Raw genomic sequence first — 15,898 nt, forward strand, 5'->3', positions numbered from 1 at the left:
AGACAGTGGATCCCTGACCAGACAGTGGATCCCTGAGCAGACAGAGGATCCCTGAGCAGACAGTGGATCCCTGAGCAGACAGAGGATCCCAGATGGACAGTGGATCCCTGACAGAAAGTGGGTCCCTGAGCGGACAGTGAATACCTGAGCGGACAGTGAATACCTGAGCAGACAGAGCATCCCAGATGGACAGTGGATCCCTGAGCAGACAGTGGGCCCCTTAGCAGACAGTGGATCCCTGAGCAGACAGAGGATCCCTGAGTGGACAGTGGATCCCTGAGCAGACAGTGGATCCCTGACGGACAGTGGATCCCTGAGCAGATAGAGGATCCCAGATGGACAGTGGATCCCTGACAGAAAGTGGGTCCCTGAGCGGACAGTGGGCCCCTGAGCAGACAGTGGATCCCCGACGGACAGACCCGGGGGCCGACGCAGAACACGGGAACACCCCTGCAGCAGCAACACCCACCCCTGCCGCTCATCTCCATCACCGGGGAGCTTGGAAAAGCCCGAAGCCAGGTGCACCCAGCCCGGTCAGTCCGACCCGCCGAAGGCAGCCCAGGGTCCCGGGCCTGAGGTTTGTGGAGCTGCCTGACGCCCCAGGAGTGGTGAGCAGAAGAGGTGCGGACACAGAGTCTGCCCACAGAATGCCCGGAACACCTGCTCCCGCTCTGCCTGGCAGTTCGGAAAACCTCAGAAAAGCCTTCTGTCCCATTCAGAGACACAGGAATCCATCGAGGGCTGGTCGGCCAGCGTGCTTGTCCACCCAGGGGCCACAACAAAGTTCCACACGCTGGGCCCACGTGCTGGGCAGCTTACGTGGAAACCCATTTCCTCACACTTCTGGAGGTGGGAAGGCCAGCCCCGAGGCACTGGCGTGTTTCTTCTCCTCCCTCCTTGGCTCGTAGACATCTGTCTCCTCCCTGTGTCTCCTCACGGTCCTCTGTCTGTGACCTTCAGTGTCCTAATCTCCTCTTTCTTCAAGGACACCAATTAGGCTGGATTAGGACCCACCCCAAAACCCCATTTGTAACTAATACCTCTTTAAACACCCTGTCTCCAAATGCAGTCACATTCGGAGCACTGGGAGTGACCGCGGGCCCGGGGCGGGCGGGACACGACTCAGTCCAGCCCAGCCAGGTACCTCCTACCCTCCTACCCAGCAGAGATGCCTGGGGGCCACCCTGTATGGGATTCTGTCTTCAGGAGACTAGAATACGATGTAAGATAAGCCCTAATGAGAAGCAGCCAGGCTTCCGGCACCCGGAGGGCCAGACCCTGGTGCGCAGCCCCTGGCCCAGCTGTCTGCGCGGCTGATTCGGGCACCCTCACTTCTCATGGTTTCATGGTTTCAGGCAACAAGCACGTCTGTCCTGTGGGGGGAGGGTGTGGGTTTGAGCAGGAAGAGGCCAGGGAGGGAGGGACGTACAGGCTCGGGCACGAGAGTCCCGGCAACAGGTAATCAGGGCGTCCACGGAGGTGTGGGCCACGAGGACACGCATCCACCACGGAACCATCTGTGGACATCTGTGGACGTCGAAGGGAGCCCGGCGACACACACGAGAGGACTCCCCGCGCCAGTGAGGACCGGGGGTGCCGTTCTTGAAAGCGCCGCTGGGGACTCCCTGAAAATGTGTCCCTGTCTGGACTCCATAACTGCCAAGGTGTTTTATTTCCTGGAACATTTAGATCAAAGGACATTGTTTTAAGACTCTGAGCTGCAATTTCCATTTCTCTGGAGAAATCATAAGAGGCCACGGCCAGTTACTATCAGTGTGGGTGAAGGGAAGAGAAAGCAAAGCCTGCTTTCCTCCCGAAACCAGGACCCATCAAAGAGCACGGGCCTTGCCGGCCTTGCTTCTCAGGAGACGCTCTGCTGGGAATGAACTCTGCCGCGAGAGCAGATAAAGACTGGAAATTCCTTGGGCAGAAGGAAAAAGAATCAAGAGCCGTTATTGAATTGGCCCCGCTATCCAGGAAACACACACGTGCTCTCCAAGGCCGTCAGAAAAGAATATTCTTCATCTGCGGCTTCGGGAGGAGTGAAGCCAGTTGGCGAGGGAGCCCTCGGTGTGACCTCACACTGTCCAGACCACGGCCCACCACTGCTGCCTGCACCTTGCTCCTTCCGGACGGGGACCGTTACACCGGAATGTTCTGGATGGAAAGAGAACGCTCCAGGATCACTTCCACTGACATCATTCCCGTTTCCCTTTAAAACCGTTCAACGTCACTTAGGTTTTATGTGTAAGGGGATCCTAAGGCCACCCACGTCGTGGAAGCTGGGGTTGCCAGAAAAATTCCCAGAGTTCACAAATCGCCCTTCCTCACTCCGGGGTCTTGATCTCACTATCGAAGGTTTAGCCTTTGGCCCCAAGGTACAATTTTCTAACATTTTTGAGCAGAAGAATCCTTTGTAAGATGAAATCTTACACAGTAATCTAATCTACAAAATAAAGTACAGTGGAGATCCTTGGGCTGCAGAGCCCCCTCCTTCCCCTGGAAGGGCCACACATAGTCCCCAGGCCCCTGGTGCTCAGGAGGGTGCCGCCTGAACCCACCAGGGGTGAAGGAAATGCCCAGCCTCCCTGGAAGGACGGAGGGACAGAGGGACAGCTCAAGGCGCCAGTTCCAGACACGCTCCCACATTTATCACGCGAGAGCTCCGTGTAAGTCCCACAACCCGCCAGTGTTGTGTTCATTTCCGAGGACAGAAGCAACGAATGTGAACCTGCCTTTGCACTCAAAGCACATGCTAAGCCTCTGGGGAGATACGTTGCACTTCTGAGAAGCGATCCTGTAATAATTCCTGTCCCGTATCATTTTGAGTTTAATGCTACTCCAAAAATTGGCCTGAATGATTCCAAAGATGAATAAGAATAATAAACCGCCAGGAATAATAACTGAGACTTTGGAAGAGGAGCAGCGAAGGCTGCCTGCCCTTGGGGATATTAAAACACGCAGGAAAGAGACGACAATAAAGCAGTAAGCTGGTGGGGAACGCCTAACAAGGGTGCTACCGACATAGCTGATGTTCGCAGGAAAGAGGTGCCCAGAGTGCAGGCAGAGTGTGGCACTTCCGACAGGAGGTGCCTTGAAAAATCGCCTCTTTGGGGAAAAATCCAAGTTAGAGCCTCACTCTAAACCATATCCCGAAACGAATTCCTAACAGATTGAAAAGCTAAGCAATAAAAAAAAGAAGCCATAACTATTTTTAAAATATAGATATATAGTTGAGTATTTAACTGACTTCATGGTGACTCAAGTAAGGTCTCTTAAGGTCTGAAAAGGGAAATTTCACCTAAAATGTAAAATTATCTGTGCCTCAAATGATGAAAATGCACAAACGACAGATCGAGAAGACCAGTGGGGAGCCTGGGTGGCTCAGTTGGTTGGGCGTCCGACTTCGGCTCAGGTCATGATCTCGCAGTTCATGGGTTCGGGCCCCAGGTCGGGCTCGATGCTGTCGGTGTGAAGCCCATCTCAAATCGTCTGTGCCCCTTTCCCCTGTGCCCCTCCCCTACTCGTGTTTTCACACTCTCTCAAAAATAAACATTAAAAAATGTTTTTTAAAAAAGAAAAGAAAAGAAAACCAAGAGCAACAAGGACGACGAAGGGCTGACATCCTCTCCCAGGGAGGCTGTTCCAGCACAGGTAGGCTTGTAAATGGCAAGCTTCCAATGGAAAGTGGGGGCAAAGTCCTCGCTGGCAATTCACAAAAGCAAAACACCAGAATGGCCGATAAATGTAAAAAGTATATCAAGCACGGTAATCGATGGTTTCTTCTCTGGAGTTTAATATGTATATAGAGAGGGAGAGCGCACGCGAGCAGGGGAGAGGAGCAGAAGGTCAGAGAGAACCCCAAGTAGGCTCCACACTCAGCATGGAGCCCAACGCAGGGCTCGATCTCACAGCCCTGGGATCATGACCTGAGCCAAAATCAAGAATCAGACATTCAACTGACTGAGCCACCCAGGTGCAGAGGAGTTTACTATATTTAAAAAAATTTTTTAAGTGGCCACACTACTTTCATAATCAGAAGAGAACACAGACTGTAGGGATTCCTTTATATAAAGCTTCGAAGCGGGCAGAATGACGGGGCAGCCAAGAGAGGGCAGAGGCCAGCTCTGGGCTCTGGAGGCTGCCTACTGGATGGCACAGAGGGAAGCACCTGGTGTTCTGGTAACATTTTACATCTTGGTGGTGATCACACAGGCTTATTTACCTCGTCAAAATTCACTAGGCCGAACATTTATGACGGGTGTGCTGTTCTCTACTTACATGTACTTGAACATTTAAAGTTCACTTAAATATATATGTGTGTGTATATATATATATAATATATATATACACACATATATATGTACATATATATGGCAAAAGATACCACAAAAAATAGAAAAGAAGAAATGTGCAAAATGTATTTTTAACAGAGATGACCAATAATGTGTAAATGCCCAAGTATACAGTAAGCATAAACTCAAAGGAAAGCATAAACTCAAAGAAAAAGCCAAATATCCAATAGAAAAGTGGGCAAAAGATATAACGGGCCAAAGAAGTTAGAACAAATAAATGCCCAGCAAACATATGAGAAGATGCTCAAAGTCACTAGAAGTTGGGGAAGTGCAAATCAGAGCAGCAAACAGGTTTCACTACACCCTTCGGATCAGAAAAATAGAAAAATTATAAAAACCGTAATACACATTGCTGGTAGAGATATGGAGAAAAGGTTCTCTGGTACATTGCTGATGGGAATACAAAGGCTTCCGGACTTTTTGGGAAGCACCGTGGCTACTGCCGTTAAAATTAAAATGGAATGCCCTCCAGGTAGAATCCAAGACGGTAGGAATTACATGAGACAAAGTATTCAAATTTTTAGAGAAACTTGCTCTCTCCTCCTTATCTTCAAGGTGTGTGAGCTACAGGTTCATAGTACCGGTCCCCTGTTCAATTTTCTACCTCTTTACTCACCGTGGAAGAAGGGACTGACCCAGATGGAGGTTTGCTCCCTACACTGTCCAGGGACTCTCTGTGCCTCTCTCAGTATCCACAGGAGGTTTGGACGAGTGCAGTAGCCTTCCCTCTGGTCTGCTTAGCCTACTCAATCCGGCTTGCACACCACAGTCAGCAGGAGCCTCGTAAAACATGAGTGTGACCATGGCATCATCTCTCAGTTGCTCCTCAATGAGACACTCCTAGAGCGGCCTTCACACTCTGGCCCCGGCCAACCACTTTGGTGTCTCATTTCTCACCACGCTGAGCCCCCCGACCCTCCCCAGCCCCTCCGGCCTTTCATCGTTCCTGGACTGCACCAAGCTCTTGGTGCCTTGGTGGCCTTCACCCAACCTCCAGCGCTCTTCCTTCTCTGGACCCTCCAGCCGGTCCCCCAGGAGAGCCCCACCACTCACCCTCCATGTCCCCGTGACCCTCCCTGGCCTTTTCTCCGTCACAACTGCATAATCACATAATCCCTCGTGCAATGTCGTCTCCCTCAGAGACCGTAGCTCCTCGGTGCAGGAACACATCCACCTTCCTCACTGCTGCGTGCCCAGGGCCCAGCACCCAGCAGGGTCCAGCACAAGGAATGCTGCCCCAGTGCCCTCTGTGCCTGGCAGGTGAAATCGCCTCACAGGCACGAAGCCAGTGTCGTGTGGTGGGAGGAAAGGTGAGAGGGGACGCGTGCTGGCATCTCCTGGGAAGGCGGGTGCTCAGACCCTCCACGTTTCCCAAGAACACCGCAACGACCTCGTGGCTGGGGGTGCGGTACATCCCAGCGTCTACTCCAGAGTCCGATGCCTGGGTTCCGGGCCCAGCTCCCATACCAATAGCCGTGGGACCGTGGCCTCTCCAGGCCTCTGTTTTTTAACCTGAATCATGGGCAGGCAGGGTGAGGAGATGATGAGAACAGCTACCGGGGCAGCCACAGGCCCCTCGCCCAGAAGGCCCCATGCCCTGCCGTCCCCCATCCTGAGAGTCTGAAGCCTTCTTGAACAAGGGCCCACACTTTCATTTCGCCCTGGGCCCCACAGACTGTGTGTCCAGGCCCGATCGCACCTGTCCCGTTGCAATAACATGGGGGACACCTGCGCCCGTCAGGTGCACGGATCCCAGCAGGTGGCCTTTGCTGTCCTGGGCCTGGACTGCTGGCCTGACCCTGTGTAGCCTGGCGGCTCTGTCTCCAAGCAGCCCCCGGAGGAGGGGCGGACACGGCCACCGCTACGAACAGCGTGACAGTGGCGTGGCCCATCTCCTTTACCTCCCTCCCTGTCATCTGCGGAGCCCCTCTGCGGGAATGAGAAACCCTAGGACGTTCCGGGAACTCTCCCTGCAACCCCACATAGATGCGCTGAGGCTCCTGGCGCTCTGGGTCGGGCAGGAGGGCTGGAGTCACCTCTCCCCTCCCAGGTGGGAGGCGAGCAGCGGAGGCGAGAGAGCCCCCCGGCCCTCCATGCCTGCCTGGGCCACGAAAACTCACCGTGGCAGCTTTACGATGGGGCAGCGGCCTCGGAGCAGAGAGAGGTCTGCTGAATATCAATATCCTGGACAATTAGGAAGGAGATATTTCAAGAATCATATATGCAAACAGTCGAAAGGCAAATGGTTTTAATAATGGCTTATTAAAGTGTTTTTCCCGGACTGAGAGTCCCACAGCACATAAAGCCCAGAGCACTTAGAGTAATGGATTTAAAGCATGTTCCTCGTGCGATTCTCCCGATGGCCGCGCTGACGCGGGCACACTCCCAGGGGGTTTCTGCTCTGGTTTCTCTCCCGGCGGCCAGGACGCTCAGGGTCGATGGCTGGGCACAGAATTTGCCCCGCCACCTCTCGCCACGGCCAGAAATGAAATGCTAAGGCCCATTCCCGCAGCGCGTGGTAAGGCCACGCCGTAAACCCACACCTTGTCCTGAGCGCCCCGCCTAATCCTCACCCTGCGGGTAACATTTGAAATTATTTTAATAACTCCTGTTCTTAATTTGAAAAGCAGATGAGAAAAACAGTCGAGATAATCTCTAAAAGCCCAGCTAAACCCTAAACTAACCTCACCTTATTTCCGCCATCCTCAACATTGTTTTCTCTGCAGGTTAATAGCTCTTGAGGAAAACCCACTCAGCTCCCCGAGGGGACAGGTCATGGTGCCGGAGACAGGCCTCCGGAGTGGGATGGAGGGGAGGGACCCCAGTTCCTGGGGGGCACCCAGGGTCCCAGGAAGCCTCCCACTCACCACGAAGCGAGGGGATAGACAAGGGGACCAAGCCTGGCCAGGAGAAGAGGAGACCGGAGCCAGTTCCAGGAATGAGTGTCGAGGAAGCAGCTTGGACACAAATGGGAGGCCCGCGGGAAGAAGGCCGGACGGCTTGGGGCTGCCGCAGGCCAGGCCCCACGCAGATCAGAGCCCTGGTTCCCGCCAAGGCAGTGGAGCCCAAGCAACCCCCGCTGACCCGGGACGACAGTCAGAAAGGGCGGGTCTGGACGGTGCCTTGGAGCACAGAATCCAGGGGAGGAAACCGAGGTCCAGAGAAGTGAGGTGCGGCCCACCCCATTCTCATGGCGGGCGCCCAGCTCTGCGTCCCCGACAGAGCCCACCCCTACAGGCCAAACTGCACAAAGCCCGACAAGTTATGCAAGAAACAAGTACCTTAAGACATGCATTTAAACCCACGTAAGTAGCTGAGTGCTCCCTCTAGGCCAAGCCAAAGAGGAAACTCTAAACCTGATTTACCTAAGGTTTCATGAAGCCAAGTTCGAGCCAAAAGCCCTCCATGGCCCCACCATGACCTGTCCTTCAGCCTGTCCTTTCTCTTCCAGAAGTACAGCCCAACCCCCACCCCACCCCACATGGCCAGCCTAGCGGGACCACTCCCTCTGTGTGCACCCTCCCCCAAACAGCTCCAGGGAAATCATGGTGACTGGCTGGAGGGGTGGGGGCCCCAAACCTGAGACTTTCCATTTCGAAACCAATAGAGTCCCAGACAGGCCTGCCCCTCTTCCCGGAGCCTCTGCAGCTGAGGGCCACTGTGCCCCTTTGGGAAGCCTCTTCTGTGCACCTAGACAGAGTGTTCTCTGTGGGGCCCCTCCACTGCTAACCACCTTCCTCCTCAACCCAGAGCCACCAAAGTACAGACCACAGCTCTTCCGTGGAGCTGGTGGGGGGTGGGGCGTGAGTAAGGGGCTCTTCTGCCCGCGGGGCCTTGGCACGGCCTCTCCAGCCTTGCAACCTTTCCAAAAGTAGTAGAGGGACATGGCGGAGACATTGTTTGTCAGGCACACGTGCATCTGGGGCCTGGGCGTTCTGCTGCCCCCACCCAAAAGAGCAGCTTTTAGGAGTTAACGTATGATTCGTGGGGCCACTATTGCAGGAGACCCTCTCTCGGCACCCAGGCCGAGCCGGCCATTCGGTACCAGGGCTCACGAAGCGGCCGTCAGGGTGACAGCCTTTGCTGGGAAAAGCTACAACAAGCACCCCGCCCCCACCACACCGGAGGCGGGCCTTTCCCAGGGGCGCTTCTCTCCCGCTGTCCCCGCCATATGGGGCTGCAGAGGCGCCTCCCACGGTGTCCCGTGCCCGCTGTGTCTTCCCACGGGGACGTTCTGGGCTGAACATCTTCCCTTCTCCCCTCCCCCTCCCACACGCACCTTTTAAAAGCGAGGGAAGGAAAGAAGGGCCGTGGGGGATGGAGAAAAGCAGAAGGCGCCAAAGCACACTTGACTTCCATTGAGCAAACCGACCCCAGGCCGTGCCCGACGGTGGGGGCCCTGGGGCGCGGGGGGGCAATGCTGACCTGCCCCGCTGAGCTCAGTGGCCCTCCCAGGGCATCCTGGCAGGAGGCTGAGCAGAGGCAGGGGCTGGGGCCGTCACCACCCACTTTGCAAACCTCTCCTAACTCTCCTGTCCCTGGCAGGACGCTGGGGACGAGGGACTCAGGGATCTTCTCACTGCCCTGGTCCTTTCCACCCACCCTGCACCGGGGCCACCAGCCTTCCTCGCCCAGGACCCCAGGCTCCGCTGCCGATGGGCTGGCTCCCGCCCCACGGACCCTCAGTCTGCCGCCTGTCCCTCCATTCACCAGCCACGCTCGTCCCTCCACCGTCCAGCTTCACGAGATCACTAACGTCTCCTGCGGCTGATGTCCCTTCCTTTTGCTCTGGTCCTCGTCATTCCTCATCTTGGGGATTCAGATGAGGCAGCGTGAACCCCTGCATCCAGTCCCGCATCTCACGCCGGAAGTCCTTCCCATTTAAAGGAAGCCCTTGGTCAACAGGGAGAACTCCAGAATTTCTCTCAAGGGGTCTGAGGGGCAGCGGTGGGGATGGAGGGGAAGGAGGCTGCCCGCGCGGCCGGTCCCCAAGCCACTCTTGCAGAGCGAGTGCGCCCTACTTTATTGAGACCTCATAGCAGGCAGGGTCCCAGCCGGTGACAGAGGGCCTCTCAGGGTGAGCCATTTGAAGCACTGTTTTAAGGAACTATTCACAAAAATCGAGGCAGAAGTTTAAAGAAACCAGGTAAGAGGTAGCCAAGTATTCCTGGGCTGGCAGCAGCCGGGAGATGCAACCAGGGCTTGGGGGACGTGCAGAGAGGGGGCCAGCGGGCACAGGGGGGTGCGTTCCCAGAGCAGAAGCAGAGAGGAAGCCCGGGCCAGGGTGTGTGCTAGGTACCCACGCGGTGAGAGGGCGGAAGGTGGAGGGACCCTGGCTTACAGGCCCCACAAGCCCCGGCCAGTCCCACGGGGAGCTCGGAACAGGGGGAGTCCCGGGGCCAGGCCTCCCCGGCCACCTCCCGGTCCCAGGGTGGGGGCGCACACCAGGACCCCGACCCAGGTGAGGGGGTGTCTGCCACACGCGGACCCTGCAGGCTGGCGGGTGGGAGCCACCTGCTGACCGCCTCCCGCTGCTGGGCAGATGTGGGTCTCCCAGGAGGGGAGACGGTGGGGAGCAGGGCAGGACCGGTGGCGTGCGGGCTGAGGGTCCCGGCCGCCTCCCTCACCTGCTGCCCTCTTCTGCTCCCCGTGCATCTGCCCACCTGGCCCAAGTCCTGGAGGCATCGCGACGCTGAGCTCTGTGGAGCGGGACGGAGCCGCGTCTGGGGCACCTGCGTAGTTGGCCAGAGCGGTGGCCGTGCTCCAGGGACCCGAAACTGCCACCATTACCATTATTATTATTATTATTATTGTTATTATTCTTTGTACTTGGAGGAGCTTGGGGAGCCTGAGGGAGGCGACAGGAGGCGAAAGCACACATGCACACACACGCACACATACACATTCACACACACACGTACACACACAACACACACACTCATACACATATACACACAGCACACACATTCACACATATGTGTCCCACAGTCACACTCCACATACACACATACACAGCCACACACACACATATACACGCAGAACACACACACTCACAAACACACGTACACACACAACACATATTGACGGCACACTCACACACGCGTCCCCCACACGGCCACACACCACCTGCACACACACACCACACTCACACACGAATCATACACACCACATGCACACTCGCTCACACATAAGCCACACACGCCTTGTTGCTACAGTGCTTTCCCGGCTCTCTCAAATGTCTACGGATGTTGGTGCATTTACGGATTGTACCACTCCCTCAATTAATTTTCTTAGCATATACTTTTCCAGAAAATTCTCTCTCCTGCCACATTTTCAAACCCTGAGTGTTGAACTAGAAGAATTATCCTCTCAGATTCCGGTTTCTCTGAGGCTGTTTTCGTGTGATATATTCACGTTTTCTTGTATTTTGCTTGGTCAGCTGGCTAGTAGCTTACCTATCCTATTTTTCTAGAAAGTCATTCTTGGTGTTCATTTATCAATTCTATCATGTTCTGTTTTCTAAGTAGTTTTTCTGCTATTATCCCTTCTTCCGCTTTCCTTGGGTTCGTTTGTTTTCTCTAATAATTTCTTAGTTTCCTGTGACATTTTTAAACTGTAGACTCATTTTCTCCAGATGGTCCGAGCTACATCCAATTAGCTCTCACGAGTGGCTTTTCTCCTTTCTTTTCTACACATTTTGTCATTGCGGCTTGATGTTTCTCTTTTTATCCATGAGGTGATTGTCTTACTTTTCCAAGAAGTCAGCGCTCTGTCTGTTGCTAATTTGTTCTCTCATGTGTACTTTCATACCCAGCAGTTGGTGCACGGTCTGTGCTATCTCCACCATTTAGGATTTCTTGTGGGGCTGTGTCTGCTGGGTACGGTCACAAGATAGACTTTTAGATGAATCTCGTACCACTCACTCGCTTGATACCCTTATGCGTTGGCTGGTTTGTGGAGCAGGGATGCCGCAGACCTTGCTGGCAGCGCTGGGGAAGGGGGGCGGCGAGGAGGAGCTACTCTCACATCAGCAGGGGCATCTGCCCGTCCGCAGGGAAGGGAAGCCCAGACATCGCCTTTCTCAACATTGAACGCCTGCACAGGAGTTCTGGTGAGTCTGGGTTCTGGAGCGTGGCCATCGGACCACAAACTCCCGCAAAGGGTCTGCTTTAGCGGGAAGGGCAGGACCGCCTACACCCCAGCCCACCCTCAGAATGAACTCACCCGCATACCAGAAGTAGAGGGACGGCAAAGGGGCTGTGGGGCCACACTCAGCACGGGGCCGCGGACACACTGCTGGAGCTGCCAGACTTGGAGTCGACAGATGTGACCTGGGCGGGGGCGGCCAACAAAGAGCCAGGGCCTGCTCCCCTTGGGCCAGGGAGGGGTTCCCACATAAGGTTCAGGGGTCATAGGGGTGAAGCTTTATTAAAGAAAAAATCTGGTCTCAGACATGCCACCCATCTTGGCCAGTGGATGTTTCCAGATGAATTTAACTTGATGGGGAAAAGACTTCAACGTGGCACTACCTGCACGCTGAACAGGGTGGAGTAATTAATGACCAGCCATTTACGACTTGTCCACAGCCTGTCAAGAACTACGAGGTGATGGGAGAATTTCCCACAACTCCATTTGTGACCATCTCTCCTTGTATCTCTGATCCGTTTTCAACTATTGAGAGTGTATTATACACAATTTTAGGAAACTGTGTAACTTTACTGTGGATTGGCCATTTTACCAATAAGAAGGAGCCGTCTTCATGAAGTTTAATATTCTTGCTTTGAACTCAGTTCTTTTGCTGTGAACAGACACTAGGTTAGGAATCAGTGAAATGCTTGTGTTCTGTGGGGTAACCACACTCACCACCATGATTCGGACCCAATTGTATGTTTAAATGGATCCTGCTCCCCACCAGCCCCCTCTGTCCCTGATCCACGTCTTCAGTTTGCTATTTTGGTGCATCGGTCCCGAGAACAGGTCGTGAGAACAGGTCTCAGGCAGCGGTAGTGGCAGGAGCAGCTCTTGCTGAGTTAGGAAGACGCGCACGGGGGAAGTGAGCGCAAAGCAAGAACGTTAACCTGCATGATAACCCCCTGGCACGCGTGTCCCCTCTGAGCTCCCAGACCTCATTGGAGATCCCTGGACACACTCGTCAGGGGTGCCATTCAGTCACTTCTTCACTGACCCACATTGCCTGGGGGGGGGGGGGGGGGGGAGGGTTGTGGACGGGAAAAGGAAGTAAAGGGTCACCTGGGCGTCTTGGCAGGGTGGGGGGGGCGGGGCACAAGTGAACGAACACCATCTGACCAGAGCACAGGATGCCGTGGCCTACGGAGGTGCTGGAGCACGCAGGAAAGCGCTCCCATACGCATGTGCTCAGCACACACCAGCACGCACTGACGCACAACATGGCTCACCGCCGCCACCACCCCAGTGTAGTATGAACAGTGGAGGAGGCCACTACAGCCCCAGAGGCCAGAGTTTCCCAGCTGAATGGTCAGTGCGGCTGGAACACGGGCCCTCCAGGCAGAGGGGACAGGCAGCCCAGGCAAAGTGACAGCGGTGGAGAGAGTGCGCAGTGTGGGGTCCGGCCGGGGCGCGTGCTGGGTGGGCCTGGATCCTCCCCTGGCCGGACGGCCGTGCTGTTCCCACCTGGGAGGCGGAAGGGGCTCCACTATACGGCTCCTGCCACTTTTCAGTTTTGTTTTTGTTTTTGTTTTTGTTTTTATCTTAGAGCCTGCCTCATTTTCCGTCCCAGTGTCCCACAGGAAAGAGAGGCCTTCTAGGGCCTGTTAGTGGCCTAGACACACATAGCCCTGTCCCGGGGATGCCAACGCACCTTAGTGCCAAAGGAGGGCACCTGCCCTATGATGAACCCAGACATCCCGCAGCTCGCCCACCCTCGGGCACCCCCATCACCCCCCCATCACCCCCCCCCCGACACACCACGCCCCCCCCCCCCCCCCCCCCGCGCTCACTCCCGCCCACCAGCACTGCCCAGGGGACAACCCTCCCTACACAGCCATGCGGGGTTCCTCCCCGCGGCCCCTGATGACCCTGGAGGGACACACTCACACGCCACACACACTACCCCTGCGGTCACACACGTGCTTTCACTGGCGCTGTCAATCACGGCCCTCCTCGCCCCATCCGCCGGGCTGAGCATGTGATCGGGTGCACGTGTGCAGGGGTGTGTGTGTGTGCGGTGGGTGGGATCTGGGGGGGGGGGGGGGGTGTAGTGTGCGTGGTGCGCGTGCACGGCGTGTGGATCTGTGCAGGGGGGAGGCGGTGTGGGAGGACCTAAGACACCCCTCCCCGGGACGCCTTTGGAGCCGCGCAGGCGCAGCAAGCCGGAGGAGCGGCCTCGTGGCCCCTCGCGGAAGGCCCCAGATCCGGTGCCCTGTCTCCGTGCGACTATCCCGGGAAGCCACGCGGCCGCGGCCACGCGGGAGGCGCTCCGGGGAGGCGGCGGGGGCCGCGAGTTGTTATCACAACCCAGAGCCCTGGGCTCCGTGCGCGTCAAGAGCGCCCTGCCCACACGGCCGTCTTTGCACCGCTTGGAAAGAGCGCTGAGGAGTGCCACGCTCGGCGTGTCCCCGGGAATGAGGGCGGCCCCCTGAGCTTCTCAGACCCGGCTGCCTCCGCCCCGTCAATCAGGGCCGGAACCGGGTGGCACTGGAGGAGACGACGACGACGGCATCCTGGAGCTTGGCCACAAAACAATCACTGGGACTCCAACAAGGGAAACACAGGACCAGGGGGGAGAGAGAGAGGGAGCGGGAAAGAGGAGCCGCTTCCAGAAGGAATAGATTTGTGCGCGCACTTTGATCCTGCTACGATTTTTATGTGTTTTAGCCACATCCTTTTCACTGCACCACTCAGCGAAAGGTGCTTTAAATTAGATGGAGCTAGGGAAGCCTTGCCCCCAAGCCCAACCGTCCCCTGCACACAGGCTGTGGCCTTCAGTCAGCGCGAGATGCACAATCACGCCATGCTCACGTGTAACTGTGGACTAGACTGAATCAAATAAAATAAACTCAAAAGCACCACACGCGCTTGGAACACTCTTTGCGGTGACTTCCTAACATGCCTGCGGAGAGCGAGGTCTCAGTGCAAACACGAAGTGGTATTTACCCAGCTTTGACTTGCAGCCTGTTAAGAGCCCCTGACTCACAGACCCAAGCTGACTGCATTTGCACCCAAATCGGCCTGTGTTATTACCCGTCTGTCTTCCCTTGTCTGTACCACTTCCTTTCCTGGGTGTCCAGGCTCAACGCGGACTTGCTTTGGATGCCTCCTCCCTCCTCTACCTGTCTCTAGTGGGACAGTACAGATGTCACGGTGTCCTGAGAGCAAAGAGATGGGGGAGTCAGAAGAGAGCCCAGGACATTTGATCAAAAAAGCAAACCAGCACCCATCCTGAACAGCCCGTTTTGGTAAGCAGCCGGGAGAGAGCGGTCTCCTGACGCTTTCCTCTCTGGAGCTCTAGGTAAAGAGGCAGGCGCCTCAGGGCACTGTAAGGGAGGCTCTGATGTGAATCTCTTACCTTATAAAACCTTTCTCTGCCAGCCTTACCCCTGTGGTCAGTCGTCTGTCCCTGGAATCCTCACCCACCCTCCTGGAAACGTCACCTACCCTCCAAGGGGCCATCTTGTCCATTTCTCCCTTTGGGAAACTCACCCCTCAGCTCTGCTCCTGCACTGCTGGGTGCTGCTGTGACAGCCTCAAGGTCATCGGCCCCAGCACAGAGGTGAAGCTTCTGTGGGGCCAAGATGATGAAAGCTGCTGACACTCTAGGTGCTTCATAGCTAAGGGCTTTGAATAATGTCCATCCGCGGTGATTAACAGAAAGCCTCTTTAAATATGTAGTTATACATAAATAATATCCCAACAATGCTTGTCTCGTGCTTCCACCGCTCCATGCCATGCCTCTAACCAAGTTCCTACAGCCTGATGCCCCGTGGGCATCTGTCTCTCTCTCTCTCTCTCTCTCTGCTCCGTAGCCCCTCTTTGGCTGTGGAGTCGCCATTCTCCATGCCCGTAACATCACCCCAGTTCTCCTCCCGTGTTGCATGTGGTCTGTTGGGAGATGTATTGGTCATGGGTCTCCAGAGACCCAACAGGATGTATATATAGACAGAGATTTATTTTAAGGAATTGGCTCACACAATTGTGGAGGAACAAGTCCAAAATCTACAGGGTAGACCAGCAGGCTGGAGACCCAGAGAAGAGGTACAGCCCAAGTCCCAAAGGCTGTCTGCTGGCAGAATTCCTTCTTGCTCAGGGGAGGCCAGTCTTTGTTCCATTCAGGGGTTCAGCCAATTGGATGAGGCCCACCCACATTATGGAAGGCAGTCTGCTTCACTCAAAAGCCCACAGATTTAAATGTTACTCTCATCCAAAAAAACGCCTTCATGGAAACATCTAGAATAATGTTTGAGCAAATATCTGGGCACCATGGCCCAGGCAAGTTGACACATAAAATTAACCATGACAGGATAATTCCAGGGAATCGGCTCCCATTACAGAAGTGGCAGGGTCCT

The sequence above is a fragment of the Panthera pardus genome, unplaced genomic scaffold (genome assembly GCF_024362965.1).
Source record: "Panthera pardus isolate Hobbes unplaced genomic scaffold, ASM2436296v1 HiC_scaffold_10, whole genome shotgun sequence".
In the NCBI taxonomy this organism is placed as follows: domain Eukaryota; kingdom Metazoa; phylum Chordata; class Mammalia; order Carnivora; family Felidae; genus Panthera; species Panthera pardus.